This window comes from Vulpes vulpes, chromosome 7 (assembly GCF_048418805.1).
Source record: "Vulpes vulpes isolate BD-2025 chromosome 7, VulVul3, whole genome shotgun sequence".
Classification (NCBI taxonomy): Eukaryota; Metazoa; Chordata; class Mammalia; order Carnivora; family Canidae; genus Vulpes; species Vulpes vulpes.
Window position 1 is genome coordinate 124,595,590 of NC_132786.1, and position 16,801 is coordinate 124,612,390.

At 46.1% G+C, this 16,801-nt stretch overlaps 1 long non-coding RNA gene across 1 annotated transcript; it reads right to left on the reverse strand.

The window, feature by feature from the left end:
• Window positions 1-1,821: 1,821 nt before the first annotated feature.
• Window positions 1,822-16,475, reverse strand: LOC140599757 (uncharacterized). The gene is made up of 3 exons (XR_012002772.1): window positions 16,362-16,475; window positions 3,129-3,323; window positions 1,822-1,978 (listed from the first exon to the last, which is right to left on the reverse strand). It is a non-coding gene; the product is annotated as an uncharacterized lncRNA (long non-coding RNA).
• Between the last annotated feature and the right edge of the window lie 326 nt (window positions 16,476-16,801).

Here is a 16,801-nt window from a genome sequence, read left to right on the forward strand (position 1 = left end):
TCCGTGGGCTTATTCAACTGTAGGAAAGTGGTCTTAGGTTTTGTCAAACAAGATCAAACTAAAAGATTTAATCCAAACAATTCAATATTTGATGAGCGATAAAAAGTGACATGTGTTTGTCTAAAGAAAGACCTAAATGCCTGGACAAACAGATGTGCCTCTAGAAACATAAAGCTTTTGTTTTCCTTTTGTTCAGATTGTGCCAAGGAGGAATATTGTCTCCATTACTGTGAACATTTTATTATCGTGTCTCAACAGGAGTGCTCTGGTTGAGAAAGCCCTTTTCATTCTAAGTTCTTGTCCCCCATGGGCTCTAAGTTTCTTATTCTTACTTTCAATGCAGAACTGATTTTTTTTCCCCTCTTGAAATGTTTGATGAAATTTCTATGTGGCCAATTTTGAGTTATTGGAGCATAAAAATGATGATTTTTTTTTTTCACCAGATAGGCGATTTTTCAGGTGCTCTGGGGACGGTTAACTTAAGAATTTATTTTGAAAAGTCAAACATTCTTCAGAATATCATTATTCAAGAGAAACAAATTCATCAGAAGTAAGACCAATGAAATAAACAAGTGGTATAGATGGAAAGTCCGAAGACGTATAGAATCTGAAACCTGAAAACTGGGTTTGTTATAAATCGTTGCATCAGTGAGTTCTCTTCTTCAGTGTGCGGAAGAGGTTTAGCAACAGGGGGCTCTGAGGCTGGGCAGTTTCTTCCAGTATGTGCTTTTCTACATCCCAAGTCCTGTCTTTGTGCAAACTCCCATGTCAGAAAAGACAGTAAAATAGGGTACAAGGATTTAAGAATGTTCCTCAAGAGTCAGTGCTCCTTCCTCTACCCCCTTTCTGTATGTCTCATAAAGTCCCAAGTACATGGAGATTGGTCACTGCCCCATGTCACAGCGGGATCTCAGTTTGTTGCCCTGCTTTTCCTTCACTAATTCTGTTTTTGCCTGAGATTTCAACAGCGGGGATCATCCAAAAGAGTAACTCGTTTTTTGTTTTTTAACCACCCTTTGAGGTATGATTGACAGGCTGTACATACACAAAATTGTTTCTGCCTCTTCAAAAGAAGCACGGATCCATCACTTTGTCCCCAAAGTTAAGGCCCGGTGTCACGGAAGGAGAAGCAGTCTAGCATATTGTAGAAAGCCCTGAAGACATGGGTTGGAATCCTGGCTCTGCTAGATGCAGCTCTACGATCTTAAGCAAATTGGTTTAGTCTCTCAAAAAGCTAGTCTCCTCGCCAGCAAAACGAGGATTTTGATACTTTGAAGGCTATTTTGAAGATTGAAGATGATGTATGTAAAATTCAGGGAGTGGCAGATGTTTCACAAATACTTCTGTTAACTGTGACCTTGAGCTTCAAAGAGAACCTTGACGAAAGGGCTCGGGCTTTCTTGAGAGGGAAGTTTGCCCTGATGCCCCCTCGAATGGTTTGAAAAGTCTTTGCCTCACTAAGAATTTATTGACTCCTTTGAGACAACGTGTGGTACAATGAAAGGAGCACCCAATTTGGAGTCAGGAGACTTAAATCTTGACCCTCCTTTCTTGCTAATTCCTCTCCGTCACCCTGAGCAGGCCCCTTAAATTTTACGGGCTACAGTTTCCTCGTCTATCACGGAATGAGGCAATAGCACAGAGGATCCAAAAGTCCCTTCTAAAATTTTCTGACCCTGAGATTCAGAGCTCACGCCAGACTAGGGCAGCGGTGAAAGCAGAGCAGAGGAACACATGGGAGCAGCTCCCTGAGGCATGTAGGTCCAGGACAATCTTTTTTTTTTTTTTTAATTATTTATTTATTTATTTATGATAGTCACAGAGACAGAGAGAGGCAGAGACACAGGCAGAGGGAGAAGCAGGCTCCATGCACCGGGATCCTGACGTGGGATTCGATCCCGGGTCTCCAGGATCGCGCCCTGGGCCAAAGGCAGGTGCCAAACCGCTGCGCCACCCAGGGATCCCGGTCCAGGACAATCTGAGAGCGAGATAAAGAGAGACTAAAACTAAGTTCAGTAAGAGAAACAAAGTCGTTGCTCTTTTAAAGTACTTTGGAAATTTGGGTTCTCTCAGGATATTTTATAGAGCTCATTGGCATTAAAACCCTTGGTGCATGTAAATCACACGTTTCTAATGGCACCGGGAGCCCCGGATCTTTGAACCAGAGAGCATTAGGTTGAAAGAAGGGAGAAAAGACGTTATGATGGTTAAGAGGGATTCAATTGGCTGGTGTCAAGGTGGTTAATGACACTATTTTTTTTCCTTTTGTACGCATGACCTCTACATTAGAGGCATCTATTTTCCAGGAGGGAGATTATTTTCATTATGATTCTGAGACATGGGCAAAGAGCTTCCAGCCGAGACAGACTTCCCAGAGCCCCCGTTGGGAGGCTGAGCATTAAGATACACGCTGTGGTTTCACCCTTGTCAGCGCAAGGAAGTACCAAGAGACCCGTCTGCCGCCGCCCTTGCTACCAACGGGAGGAGCTGCTGCTACCTCAGTGAAAACGGATCCAGCTTTCATCTTAAATACTGATGGACATCGGACCATGATGCACCCAACCTCAGCAATCTGGCTATGAATGCTACTACCTCTTTGATTTTCTGTTTTATAAAAGAAATTCTATTTTATAGAATTGGATACCCATGCTATTGCTGGTATAACAGCTATTGTAAACACTTGGTCAATTTCTGTTGTTGAGGTACATTTTCTATTGATGATCACTGGGCAACACAGAAAATATAAACAAGAAAATAAAAGCCACCTATAATAGAATCTTCCTGAAATCGCCTGATGATAGTATTTCATGTACATCCTTTCAGCCTTTTCATGTGCATGTATATGGTCTCCCAAATTGGGATAATATGCCTATTATTTGACATTGAAAAAATAATTAAGATGATATCATGAAAGTCTCCCATGACATTAAATGTTCTTTGGGGAATATGGTTGTCGGGATGAGGTAAGGGTGGAGGGGGACAAAGAGAAGAAATGGAAGTGGTGAGAGCTGAATTGGGAAGTCTCGTTGGGCTGGTTTATAAAGCAGCCAGGGTCTTGTAGGCCATGCTACTGCGGGGGAGGAGGCAGAGGGTTACGGTGCAGCGTGAGCAGAAGTCACTGAACCCACCTCTCTAAACAGGGGTGAGCGAGACAGTTGAGCAGGATAACCCAGGATCCTTGCAATTCATTTATCCATCGTGGAGGGAGTACAGCGGAGAACAGGCATGGACTTTGGACTCAGCCATTTGGGATTTGATTCAACGTCCTGAACTTAACCCATGATGCCACCAAGACAAGTTATGTCACACCTTGGTCTCCTCATCTGTAGAACAAGGACAATCATATACAGAACTTCTACTCACGATTAAATGAGATAACACACGGAAAGCTTGTGTCTTTCTGCTGGCACGTATAAGGTGCTCATTAAACTTTTCCATTCTTATTTTCAAAATTAGGTTATAGAGGGAAAGATCATCTGTTTTCCCAGAAAAGACACTCACTCGTGTTAATGGGTCTGTCAGGGACACTATTTCTCAGAAGTGAGAGCAACTTTGTGTGTATTTACTATTTCCCTTATACAGAGTTGTTCACACAGTTGGGGGGGGAGGCGGGGGTTGAGACTTTTTCCATCAGTTTTGGCCACAAATCAAATATAAAGTGACAAGTGTGGGAACTTAGGGGGTGAAATGTGGATTTAGTGAAGCCAATGTCCCTTGAAGATCTTTCCCCAAGATGACGGCCCCCCATGGCATGCATCCTCCCCAGTGCTTCCTGCCCATTTTTCTTTGTTCTTCCTCTTCCTCACCCAGCTCCCACTGGTGCCTGCCTTCTGACCATGAAGCTCCATTGCTAATACACCCCCCTCTAGCCTCATCCTCCTCACCTATGATGAGATCCATCCCCTAACTCCTGGAAAGGCACAGATTGCTGGGCTTCACCTACGGCTCCGCCCGGGCAAGCTGTGTGATCTGGTGAAATGAGGAGGATAACAGTAGGGCCTAGTATATAAACGTGTGTACACATTTACACACAAGTTACTTATCGCTACCCTATGTTATGTAATTTGGGGCTGCTACACACATTCACTAAATTAAGACATTTCAGAGCACTTATAAAAATAACTGATAGAGGGGATCCTTGGGTGGCTCAGTGGTTTAGCACCTGCCTTCGGCCCAGGGCGTGATCCTGGAGTCCCAGGATCGAGTCCCACGTCGGGCTCCCTGCATGGAGCCTGCTTCTCCCTCTGCCTGTGTCTCTGCCTCTCTCTCTGTGTCTATCATGAATAAATAAATCTTTAAAAAAAAATAACTGACAGAGAGTAAGCCCTTACATCTTAGCTATGATTTTTTTATTTTGTATAAAAATAAAAATAATAACTGTGAATCAATCCGGCACTGAATGAGATGGTCTGTCTCGAAGCACTTAGTCTTGAGCATGGCCCCGCGTAGCCCTGGCCCTCAATGGCGATAGTCGTTAATCTCTGCGTCCTGGCTACAGTGAAATCCTTCCAGCTTCTCGGGTGAGTGATGCTCTGTCACGTCCCGATGCTCAGTTACATCTCTGCACACTCTGCTCTTTTTGTCTAGAACTGTTCCGCTGAGGGACCCCCGCTCATGCTTGAGGTCTTCCCTTGCACGTTGGGTCTCTGCGAAGCCAGCTCTGTCAACGGCACAGACGGGCTAGAGGCCCTTGCTGTGTGTCCCCATGGCACCCTAGCACCCTGACCGTCTCCATTCGTGGTGCAGTAACGCGCCACTCCCCGCACCCTCTGCCTCCACCCTTTACCTTATCCACGCCTTCGCCGTCCACGGTCTCAGTTACCCGCGGTCGACTAGTCTGGAAGCAGATGACCCTCCCTCTGACTTCTTTCTCGTCTGAAGACCAGCACCAGCCTGACACCCTCACTGCCCCTCACCATACAGACATCTCAGCATCTCACATCATCACGGGGAGCAGCGAGTGGAGCACAGTCGCACGTTGAGATATCCTGAGAGACCACATTCGCATAATTAGTAGAGTGTATTGTTCTAATTGTTCCACTTAATTATCACTATTATCGTTAATCTCTTAGTGTGTCTTACCTTCGTATTATGAAATAATCATTTAATTCATAAACTAAGCCTTATCGTGGGTGTGAGTGTGTAGGCAAAAACATCATCGATACAGGGTCAGGCACCATCTGAGGCTTCAGGCATCCGCTGCGGGTCTTGGACCGTATTCCCCACGGATCAGCGGAGGGGTTTGCAGAACTGTGTAATCGCTGACTTTATCGTCTTTCCCCCCGACTTGGCGGCTGGCCTGGGCGAGAAGATGCCTAGCTCCCGAAATACCACATGCATCGAATAAATAATAATAATAAAATTGTTTTAAAAAAACATAGGGTAGTCATAAAGGTGAGAGGGAAACCAGGAGAGTAATTCCGTGCAACTCAGCAGGCCGTTCGGGTCTCAGGAAGGGACGGCGCGGGGCCGGGGCGGGGAGGCCGGGCAGGCCCGGGCCTGAGAGATGTTGGCGCGCTGGGCCGTGGGGAGCCGAGCGGCCACCTGAGGGCCTGTGACTTCAGGACACGGGGCGCAGGGGGCAGGTTGCAAAGGGAGCACGGCCGGGAGGGAGCCAAGGAATCGCAGCAGCCAGTGTAGACGCCTCTGGCCAAAAGCACAGCTGTGAAGCAAGAGGAGCAGGAGAAGAGCCCCGCAGCGTGCGCGTGTGCCCATGGCTGCTGGGCACGCGTGTGCTTCCCAAGGGCGCGCATGGGTCAGGTGCAAGGTGGAATGTGTTTCCAAGGTGAGGGGAGGCCGAGGCCGCCGGCAGGCCTGTGAGCCCAGGGCGGGCTGGACAAGGAGCCACTCGGGGCGGAGGTTCCTGGGACTCTGTCTGGCCTGTGCCCATGGGCAGCGGTGGTCCCCGGCTGCTGCTTACGTGGACGGTTCCCCAGGACCATCCCTATGCCCCCGGCCCCGGCTGGGATGGCTCCGGGCAGCCCCAGGCCCCGTCCCCGTCGTGCACAACTGTGGGTTTTCAAGACAACGAGGCACGGGCTCTGTTGCTCCTCGTGAAGCCCCGCGGGCCCAGCTGTGGCCGGGCCGGAGAGCAAGGCAGCAGGTGGCGCGTCATGCACCGACGGCGTTAGCACATTCTAGGTGTGCCACACACGGGTCTACACCCGCTGCAGCAGACTCGGGCGGGGGCGCTCGGTGGCTGCGTTGGTTGAGCAGGAGGGGGCTCGGGTCGTGACCTCAGGATCGTGGGATTGCCCGGGCCCGGCCACCAGCCAGCCTAGAGCCTGCCTCAGTCTCCCTCGGCCCCTGCCCACCGGCCCTCTCTCCCTCTCTCTTTAAAAACAAAAATGTAGGAGATAATGATGTTGAAGTCTCGGCTTCTCATTTGGAAACTGTTGGTATCTGTTCATTTAAAAGGCCGTGGCAGGACTCAGCAGGGCATGGTGAGCTTCTATTATAAAGAATACTGAGGACGAGGAAATGCGTCAGCCACTGCTTGCAGTTTGTCACTGTCTAAACCCCTGGATGACTTCGTGAAAAAAAATTTTTTTACATTTTCTTAGGACACTGGAAAAGAAGGAAACTTTGGAGCAATGTTTTTTTTTTTTTCTGTTTGTTTTTGTTCTTTTTACATTAAACTGTTTTTGCTTTGAAAAATGTGATCACACGCAGAAAAGGGAAAGGCTTTTTTATCTTGTGCTTTCGCTGCAGATCTTTTTTTCGATGGAGCTCTTCGAAATATTCTGGCCATAGTCTTAAAAAATTTCTCAAAATCGAAAGAAAATACTTTTACTGAGTATTCTTCGAAACTCCACTCTGATTTGGGATGGACGTGCACATGTAAAATGTTCAAAAGGTACAAAATGAAATCGAGTAAAAAGTAAGTCTCCCGATTCCCACTCGCCGAGCTCCCGCCCTAGAGGCAACTGCTATTAGGAGGTATTCCCTGCATTTACGGTTACACATGTTGACATGTTCCCCCCCCACCAGTAGCAGGTTATATACACGCTCATCTATTTTGTTTTGTTTTTCTCCTGAATGGTCCTTGGACTAAGAAAGTATAAGAAAAATCCTATCAGGCATCCTCAGCAGCAGAGCCTTGGCCTCTAAGTGACCAGTGAGATCTCCACCTCCCCTCCCTCCCCTTCCAGGCACCCTTTTGCATGGAGGCTTCTGGTTTTGCCTGAGGGAGGACAAGGAAGGAATATTTTTGAGGGGCGGGGTGTCTGTGGTTGGTGCAGAGCTAAAGATGAGAGACATTTTATGACCTTAGCCTGGGTTAGATGCCCAAGGTCAGAAAAGTGGGGGATTTATGGGAAGGAGGAGATGGTCAAATGTTAATTTCTGGGAAGAAGGGCCATTTCGAGCCCTGGGGACCAAATGTGGCACACAATTGGAGAGGAGGCCATTTCCCCCCATTTCCCCTTGGAAACTAGCAATAATCCGACATTCCTCAAATCTGCAGGCAGGGAATGTGGAAAATTATAAGCCAGAGTAGCAAAGGAAGGAAAAAGCAGACACCATGTAGTTACAGACTGGTTTGTGGGCATGTGTGTGGCATCCTTTTGGGGAACTCCCAAAAATAACTTGGGGACACTCGGAGATGTGCTAATTCCTAGTCATCAAACCAGCTGGAACTCTTACCATCATATTTTGGGCGCAAGAATAGACTGCAACTTGATCTTACCCCCTCAATCTGGTGAGGCTAGAAGACTTGGATTATCCGTAAAACTGGAAATTACCAAATATACAATACGGGCAATGCCTTGTAACAGGATGGTGGGATGGAAATCTTGATCGCAAAACAAAGATACGTCTTCCAAGCTGAAGTGCTGAGCCAGGATCGAAAAGGAAGAGACTGAGAAGCAGCGGGTCACTCTTATCAGGAATAGAGAGAGGTGGAGAAAGAGCCTGAAATATAACTTCTTCTTTTCTAACTAAGTTTGTACTTTAGTTCCAGCAGAGTTAGCCTGGAGTCCTGCATTAGTTTCAGGTGTCAGCACCTGAAAGAGCGAGTCAGCAGTTCCCTACAGCACCCGGTGCTCATCACAAGTGCCCTCCTTTATCCCCATCACCTATTGCACTCATCCCCCAGCCACGTTCCCTCTGGTGACCAGCAGTATGTTTTCTATAGGTAAGAATCTACTTTTTTGTCTCTCTCTCTCTCTCTCTCTCTCCTTTGCTCATTTGTTTTGTTTCTTAAATTCCACATATGAGTCACATCATACGGTATTTGTCTTTCTCTGGCTGGCTCATGGCTCCGCTCATGTTGTTGCAAATGGCCAGATTTCATTCTTTTTCGTAAGCTGAATTATATATACATACCACATCCTCTTTATTCATTAAGCTGTCAATAGACACTTGGGCTGCTTGCATATCTTGGCTCTTGTAGGTGATGCTGCAGTAAACATAGAGGTGCACATTCCCTTAGAATCAGTGTTTTGGTATTTTGGGGGTAGATACCCAGTAGTGCAATTACTGGATCATAGAGTAGTTCCATGTTTAACCTTTTGAGGACCCTCCACGCTGTTTTCCACGGTGCCTGCCTCAGTTTGCATCCCCGCCAGCAGTGTAAGAGGGCTCCCCTCCCTCCACATCCTCGCCAACACCTGTTGTTTCTTATGTTGTTGACTTGAGCCATTCTGACAGGTGTGAGGTGACGTCTCCTTGTGCTTTTGATTAGCATTCCCCTGAGGATGTATAAGGTTGAGCACCTTTTCATGTGTCTGTTGGCCACTGAACTATAACTCGTTAGGAGGATTTCTCAGGACAGTTCTCCCGAGAGTCGTGCCATCTACAAGGGCAGGTTCTGAGGGACGCCTGCCGGTCACCATAGCCAGGCCTTTGGTCAGACCAGCAGGAGAGTCTGGTACGTGTTCCCCAAGACTGGAGAATACAGTGGACTGGCATCTCATTCTCCCAGGGAGTCTCTTGGGCGATAGACGGGCTGGGTTCCAGAACAGGCAAGCGGAAGAAGTGCTGTATTGGGAGCCGCCGGCACTCCCAGGGTTCCCCGGGGTGAGCAACAGGTGCATGTTCTTCTCGGGTGTGCTGTGGCCGTGGGTGAGAAGGCTTGGGCCGGGCGGCGAGCCGGGCGGGGTCTTGTGGAGAGAAGTCGGAGGGGGCCTGCCAGATGGCTAGGGGCTAAGGAAAGCATAGGGGACCGGACGGCACAGGAAACCCGGGTCCAGAGAATCTCAGGCGGCTGTTTCCAAGCAATTGGGGGGTTTCAAAATAACCCACAAGTGTGTTTCTCCACAGGCTCCGCTCTGAGCAGCAGCCAAGCCTCGGCAGGGCTACTCCTGCACACCCAGCCAGGGGGCTCTCGCTCCCCGTCCCCGGCAGCACCCTCTTGGCCCCTGAACGAGCAGGGCAGGGAAGAGGAGCAGGAGAACCCAGGGGGGAAAGCTGACCGTGGGGGGGGGGGCTGCCACCTGCAGTCATGTCCGGAACCTTGATCCCCACACGGTGGGACACTTTACCTGGAGCATTTAGACTATCAGACTGGGGAGGAGCTGATGGGAGCCGCGGTGGCTGCGTGTCCCACTCGTCCAGGCGCAGGGGCTGGCCCACCCCACGGACACCGCAGGGAAACGTGGCCCAGGTGGCGGACTCTGCCTCTTCGCCCCGGCCCCGAGGCTCCTCAACGTTCACGTCCCTTCAGTTAACTTCTTCCCGGCAAGGCCCCCCCTTCCCACCCGGCTCGGGCTCCACTTCTTTCCTTCTTGCGTCCTCTCGGGATCCTGTGTCACCTCGGCCGGCCGAGAGCCGGGAGTCCTCTTCCCGGGATGGCTCTTCACTCCCCGCGCGACAGTGGCCACCACCGGCGCTTGCACCCCCTTTCTGCGGGGGGACCGGCCCGAGGGCGTTGGCCTCCAGCCCGGGAGCCGGCTGCTGGCCCATGGGACGCGGCCGAGCTGCCTGTGCTGGGGAGCCCCGCGCCCCGCGCCCTCCCGCCACCCGAACCCGGCCGCAGTGCTGCGGCTTTGGGGCTCCAGCTCACCAACCCCCGCAGGGATGCACACCGGGCCCTGCCCCTCCAGGGGCAGCTGAGCTCCCACTCCTGTCTCCACTGCAACGCCTGCAGGCCCGAGGTGGCCGCCTGGGAACACGAAGGCCAGTGACACCGCCCTCCGTTAAACGGGAGGGCCAGCGTGGCGCGGGGCGTGTTGGCAAAACGCTAGTGGGACGGAGGCATTTGCCAGGTACTAGCTACTACGGTGTCTACTTCTCACTCATTTGATCCCAAATTTATCCGTCTCTTGGATGCCCAGGCTATTAGTTACTTCTTCCTCTTCTCCTTCTTTTCTTTGTTTCTTTCTTCCTGCTTCTTTTCTTTTTTAAAAGATTTTTTTTATTTATTCATGAGAGACACAGAGAGAGAGAGACAGAGAGGCAGAGACATGGGCAGAGGGAGAAGCAGGCTCCACGCAGGGAGCCCGATGTGGGGACTCGATCCCGGGACCCCGGGATCATGCCTCGGGCCAAAGGCAGGTGCTAAACCGCGGAGCCACCCGGGGATTCCCTCCTTCTTTCTTTCTTTTCTTTCCTTCCTGGTTCTTTATTTACACATGTTTTTCTTTCTAGGTCCAGGATTTCTTCTCAAGAACTTATACAGGAAGTTTAAATGGCTTCCCAATAATAATCCAGAAAACTGTGTCCCTGTCGCACATGGGATTGAAGTCCCTTCCCACTGCCTTAAGGCTAAAGCTGTAAGATGGGAAAGTGCAATAGGATTATAGAATATTGGATCAATAGGATTCCTTAAAACTCTGCTTCTCTTGACTGGTATTTGCCGTTTTGTCCTTCTTTCTTATTAGTTCACTTCTGAGCACATGGAGAGGTTTTAAAAATATTACTTGTCATGACAGCTGCTTTGGACCGTCATTTCTAAATCTTTATTGACATTGGAATCCTCAGTATATTCTCTTCTCGAAGCCACGTGCCACTAGAAATTTTTTTGGCTCCCAAGAAGACGACAGAAGAAGACATTAGGATTACGTGTAGGGTTTCTCTACATCCTTGGTAGAATCAGGATTCCAATTTGGATATTATTGATATTTTTTGCTCCCTAGTAACTGGTGGAGGAAGGAAAAGCAGCATTTGGAAGAAGAATTAAGGTCCTCTAGGGAGGAACTTCACTGTGGGTGTGGTGGATAGAGAGAAGAAGGTAGACCACGTCCCTCAAGAAGGTCGACCGTCGTGCAAGGGGTACGATCATCAACCTCTGAAGGCTAACTGGTTCTCTAACCATGTTGTCAATCATTTGACTTCACAGTGTTAAAGTAGAATTTCTTATAAGGCAAAAATTGATCTATTAGGATTTGTAAACCCTTTGAGAGAGTAATAGCTTTACTTTTCAAATGAAACCCCCCTCTCAAGGCAGGGGGGTTAGGTTGTTGGCTTGATGAACGGAAGCAAATATTTTATCACTTTGATTAGCAGACATCAGAGAAATTGTAGGCAGATGGAGAAATCTTTACAATGTTTCTTTGCACTAGTCCAGGGCGCTGGGTTTTTCTTAGCCCATCGTTTAAGTTTAAATTCTACTTTGGAGGGGGGAAAAAAAGCATAAATTTAACGAATACAAGCTAATGATGATAAATGTCAAAAAAGCTTCCATACTTAATATTTTGTTCAAGTAGTTTTGGGTCATTTGACTTGCAGTTTTTGTTTCTCATCTGCCACACTTTGCAGCAAGAAAACTCATTAATATTCAAAGTCCCTTCAATTGCTTCCTCCTACTTTCCAAAATATGTTCCATTCAAAATCTCTCTAGTTAAGCAGACATGAGGAAGAAAGAGAGTTTCTACGGTGTTTTTAAAAGCTGATTTGTGGCAAAATCATTTAATTTTTTTTTTTTTGTTCAAGCCCCAAAAAGGAGTATCTAGAGAAAATTTCCTGAGTCATGAAAGTCTCCCAAGGGGAACTAGTGATGTGAAGAACAGCTCCTCAAAGAGTCCCACCCTCTCCTGTCACAGGAGGGTCACAAGATGTTCCACCCGGACCCAGGTAAACTGAGGCTCAAGCCTTCCCCTACAAAGATACCCTTGAGGTCGCCAGGGCGTCGTCACAGAGTCTTTCCCCTGAACCCTTCTTGGTAAAAAAGCTACTTAGAAACTTGTTTCAGCATGACAGGACACATAGGCTAAATACATTTTCATGAAACTGGGCCTTAGGTCCTTCTTCTAGAGTCTTTTATGTTGTTTATAACTATGGTAACTGGTAATAAACTATTATCCATTCCTTCCTCCTGACTCCAGTGTCATGACCAGCTTACTACTTTGAATTCTCCTATTTGCTACTCCCGTTTTCTCATTGGCTATCACTGGGATTTTTAAAAGCTACGCTTTGAAAAAATCACAACCAAGACTAAGTTCAAGTAATTTTAAGTTTATAATATGTATTCCTACACATGCTACGCCAGCTCAAATGTCAATATTCAAATGAAAAACGAAGAGTTAAAAGTACTTTAAATACAAGCAAAACCAAGTTCCAAGGTTCATAGTTTTCAACAGTTTGCAGAAACAACCACTCTTTCCTTCCTTTGTAAATTGTCTCTTCCAAACCTTGATATTGTAAGACAATTAACATACAGACTAGTTTACATTTGAGGACACTGCTCCTATCCTTTGGTCAAAGGATCCGCTAATGAAGGGAGAATGTATATTCCTTAACTGGTAGAGCTGTTCATGTAGGATGATATGTATCCACATTTTTTGCCTGTTGTTATTCTCATTTTTAAGTCAAACTTTGTAATGTTATGAACATTTAGAAACACATAATTTGTCAAGTCAAATAAGGCATATTAAAAATAAGCAGTGCCTTGCTACCTCTTTCTTCTCCTCTGATTTTGTTCAGAAACGAAGCAAACCCAAGACCGAATCTTGACAACAGGATGGCTGCTTAGTTCAGCACAGCGTTGGGGGTACCGAGGCAGACGAGGGTCCTCTGGTCTCCTTCCTCTAAGTAGATCAACAAATAAATTACCAGACTAAAAGTATCCCCTTCTATTGTTTTAGTTTTTCGTGGAGATTCCATGACCTCTTTCTACACTTTTTGCAGTATTTTATTACCTGTAGAAGGAAAAAGCAGCTTTACGAGAGTAATTTTTAGCGTGTTGCATTTGTAAAATCCGTGGCGAGGCGAGTCAGCAGGAGTTGGCTGACTACGCTTTGCCGTGGCCATGAGAATCGAGGAGCTGCTAATTCTTCGTAATTGTTATAAATTTCCTGGCCCACATCAATAATTCTGTATTCAGTCAACGGTGCCCATACCACCCATTGAGAAGCCCCGCTCCAGGATGGACACCCCTTAAGTCTGTTTTGAATAACAGTAGACTTCAGAGAATGGGTGGAACATAGGAGTTGAAGGGCTGACTCTGTGAATCAGAACTTCAGGAAACCACAGTGAATTATCTGGCAATTAAACATATCCCATTGATAGAGCCTGAATCTAGATCAGCTCAGGCCTTTGCTTTAGGACTGGCAAAACAGCCCCTGGATGTCCAAAGGGTTTTGTTCTACGGCCATGGTTCCCACCTACCGCCTTCTTCTATAATCCTCTTTCAGTGGGAGGTGGTATCAGAAATACACTTCCGCTACCACGCATTAGAAAGCAATAGAGTTCACGATGTTTATCCTGTGTCTTCTGAAACCAAGCGTCTCCCATTCTAAGACTTTCAAACAAAATTCAAAACAGTGGCCTTGGAGCAGAATTTCAAGGGAGGCCCCTACAAAGCCCGCCAACTCCATGGTTTCCAGTAAAAGGAACTCCTGCTCCAGTCTTTTGAAACCTGGTTCAAGTAAAATACCATTCTCATACCAGGGTTTGAATCACATTTCCTCTGTCCACACAGCTTCTATAGTCTTGCCAGAGAGAGCATTTACCCCTCTGCTTCCTGATTAAAAAAAAAAAAAAAAAAAAAAAAAAAATCTGGCTGGCCTATTTTTAATATGCTAATTATCTCCATCTGTAAGTGCTTCCTAGCCTCTTTGGCTTTTCTTGGCCCAACCTCAAATCCCAACATCTCTTCCAAGGGAAAAAAATGGGTATCCGCCTTACGGCCAGAAGCCAAGGTGCATAAAGAGAGAATTGAACCCTTCAAAAACTAAACCCAAATATGGCGCAAATTGGCAATCAGAGTTTTAAGACTAAACATTTTTAAAGATTATCAACTTTTCGTGAACTTACTCTCTTTCACTTGGTTCCCAAGAAGAACAGTTCCCCAAGACATTTATTTATTTATTTATTTATTTATTTATTTATTTATTTTCCCCAAGATATTTAAATCATTGATACTTTTTCATGATACTTCCCCAGATACACAAGAGAGTCGGGATGAACACATTTACGTGAAGCAGTAGATGCCACGAGGTTAGGTCTCCAGGCTTTCTAGGACCCTAACTGTTTTGTTCGTGGACCCTATGTTTAGCTCTAAAGATTACATGAGCTATCTCACACGAAACCTCATACTGTGTGATGAGGGAAATAAGAACATCTTTGAAAAATGAAGTAAACCTTCAAAAGAATATGTTTTCTTTGGCCCCTGGGAATTTGTTTTAAAAATCGAGAGAGGAGGGATGAAACAACGCTCCACCAATGCCAGCAGAAGTGGCATGTCATGCTTTCTGTTTGGGTAGGAAGTGGTTGGATTAAGGTCAGCACTTGTATAATTTCCTGACAGATGTGTAAGGACAATCATCTCAAAAACGTCTTCTCGTAACCACTTCATGAGAAGCGTGCTTTTGTTTCCCTACCAGTATTTTAGAAGTTGAGGAACATTTTTGTGTGTGTTTTAACTGCTTAAAAATCTTCAAAAATCCACACAATCTTCACATACATTGCCATTTTCACTCCCCGCCCCCCCCCCCCCCCCCCAAGGACTGGTTTTGGCACTTAGCCAGAACAAATTCCTGGGGGCAGATGCTATCGGTCAGGAGAAAAAGTAAAACAAGGTAGAAAACAGAGCCCAAAGCGACAAAGACTCACGTCTTGACCCAACTGTGGTCAGGGGCCTAAGAGTCCGCTTGACTAGGCCTCCTCGTTGGCCTGCCTTTAGCAAGAATCTTGCTGAATCCCTTTAGTGAGAATCCCTCCTCTTGATGTTTGATCAAACCCCTCATCGGTTGTCTTGGTGTCCCCGTGGCAACAATCCTGTTAAGCCAGTTTAACAAGAATTTCCTGCCCTTGACGTCTCTCTGAGTAATTTTCTACCTGTTGCTAGCTGCCTTTGCTGTTTTCAAAGTTGAACTCAACTCCTCTCCCTGTTGTAATAGTCTTGCCCAAAGCCTTCCTTATAATTTTTTTTAAAAGATTTTATTTATTTATTCATGAGAGAGACAGAGAGACAGAGAGAGAGAGAGAGAGAGAGGCAGAGACACAGGCAGAGGGAGAAGCAGGCTCCATGCAGGGAGCCCGACGTTGGACTCGATTCCAGGTCTCCAGGATCACACCCTGGGCTGAAGGCGGCGATAAACTGCTGAGCTACCCGGGCTGCCCCCCTTCCTTACCATTTTTAACAAGTGTCAGAATAATTTTTCTTTAACAAGGGATATGAGTAGGACTTAAGATTGGAATGAATATTGTGAATTTAAAGGTCCCCAAAACTACAAATTGTCATCCAAATAAATAGTCACTGAATAAATTTTGAAATACTCTCCTTAAAATTATTGTTTTCTAATATTTACTGTTTAAATAATCAGTTAACTAAGATGTCTTATCTCGGCACACTCTCCTGTCATCCCGAATGTAACAGCTGGTGTAACTTTACCATACTTTTCACAATTAATCATTTTCTAAAATGGTTTCTAAAAATATAACCAATAAAAACCCATATTCTGTTGCATATATGCAAAAAAATGTGTGCATGATTACAAGAAAGAAAATCAGTAAGAAAAAAACTTTAAAAGCAATAGGTAAATAAAAAAAAGTAATAGGGCAGGATAAAGGCAAGTTAACTAGACTTATTGTAGTGATCATTTCACAATATATATGAGTTTGGAATCATTCTGTTGTACACCTAAGACGAATATAATGTTATATGTCAATCACACCTCAGTAAAAAACTATTTGTACATAAATTTATATATATATATATAAAGAAAGAAACCATGAACCTGAGTAGTTATGAGATTGTACTCATAATGGGCAGGTCATTAAGCCCCTCCAAGCTTCACTTAGTCCCATTTCCCCTCAAGCCAGAGCCCTTAAGTGGGACACGGCAAATACGACATTGACCGAGGCCTGGCGTTGTACATGAATAATTTGAGCAAATTTTTCATCGTATTTACTTTGTGTTTCAAGTTTTGTTTTAACGTAAAAGGTAAGGCTTTCAATAATTGACCCTGCAGTAAACTTACCATGTTTATTTTGGTCTTAGAGCGCCCTGGGTCCCACCGCCACCTACTGCAGCTTGAAGCAGGACAGGAGACGCAGGCTATGCCAGCGTAGGAAACCAGACGACACAGCGCGCAACACCCGCTCTCTTTCCAGTTGCCTAAGAAATACATGAATATGCACTTACTGCAAAAGCTCCAGTTACCTGCTTTTTACGTCACCTCTCCTTTCCAGAGAAAACCACCGTAAACAATTCAGTATTACTTTAGAGGTTCCTAAGCGAATTCTACATGTATACGTGATTTCCTTTGTCGCATAAGTAGCGGATTGAACACTGTCCGCTGGCTAACACCAAGTGTTTTTCTCTTAGTCTTTCTGAAAGAACAGTCTACTGTAATACAGTAGTCTTTCTAAAAAGCTAAATTGCCTTGACTCGCTTTGGTTTTCAATCCACATTTATGAC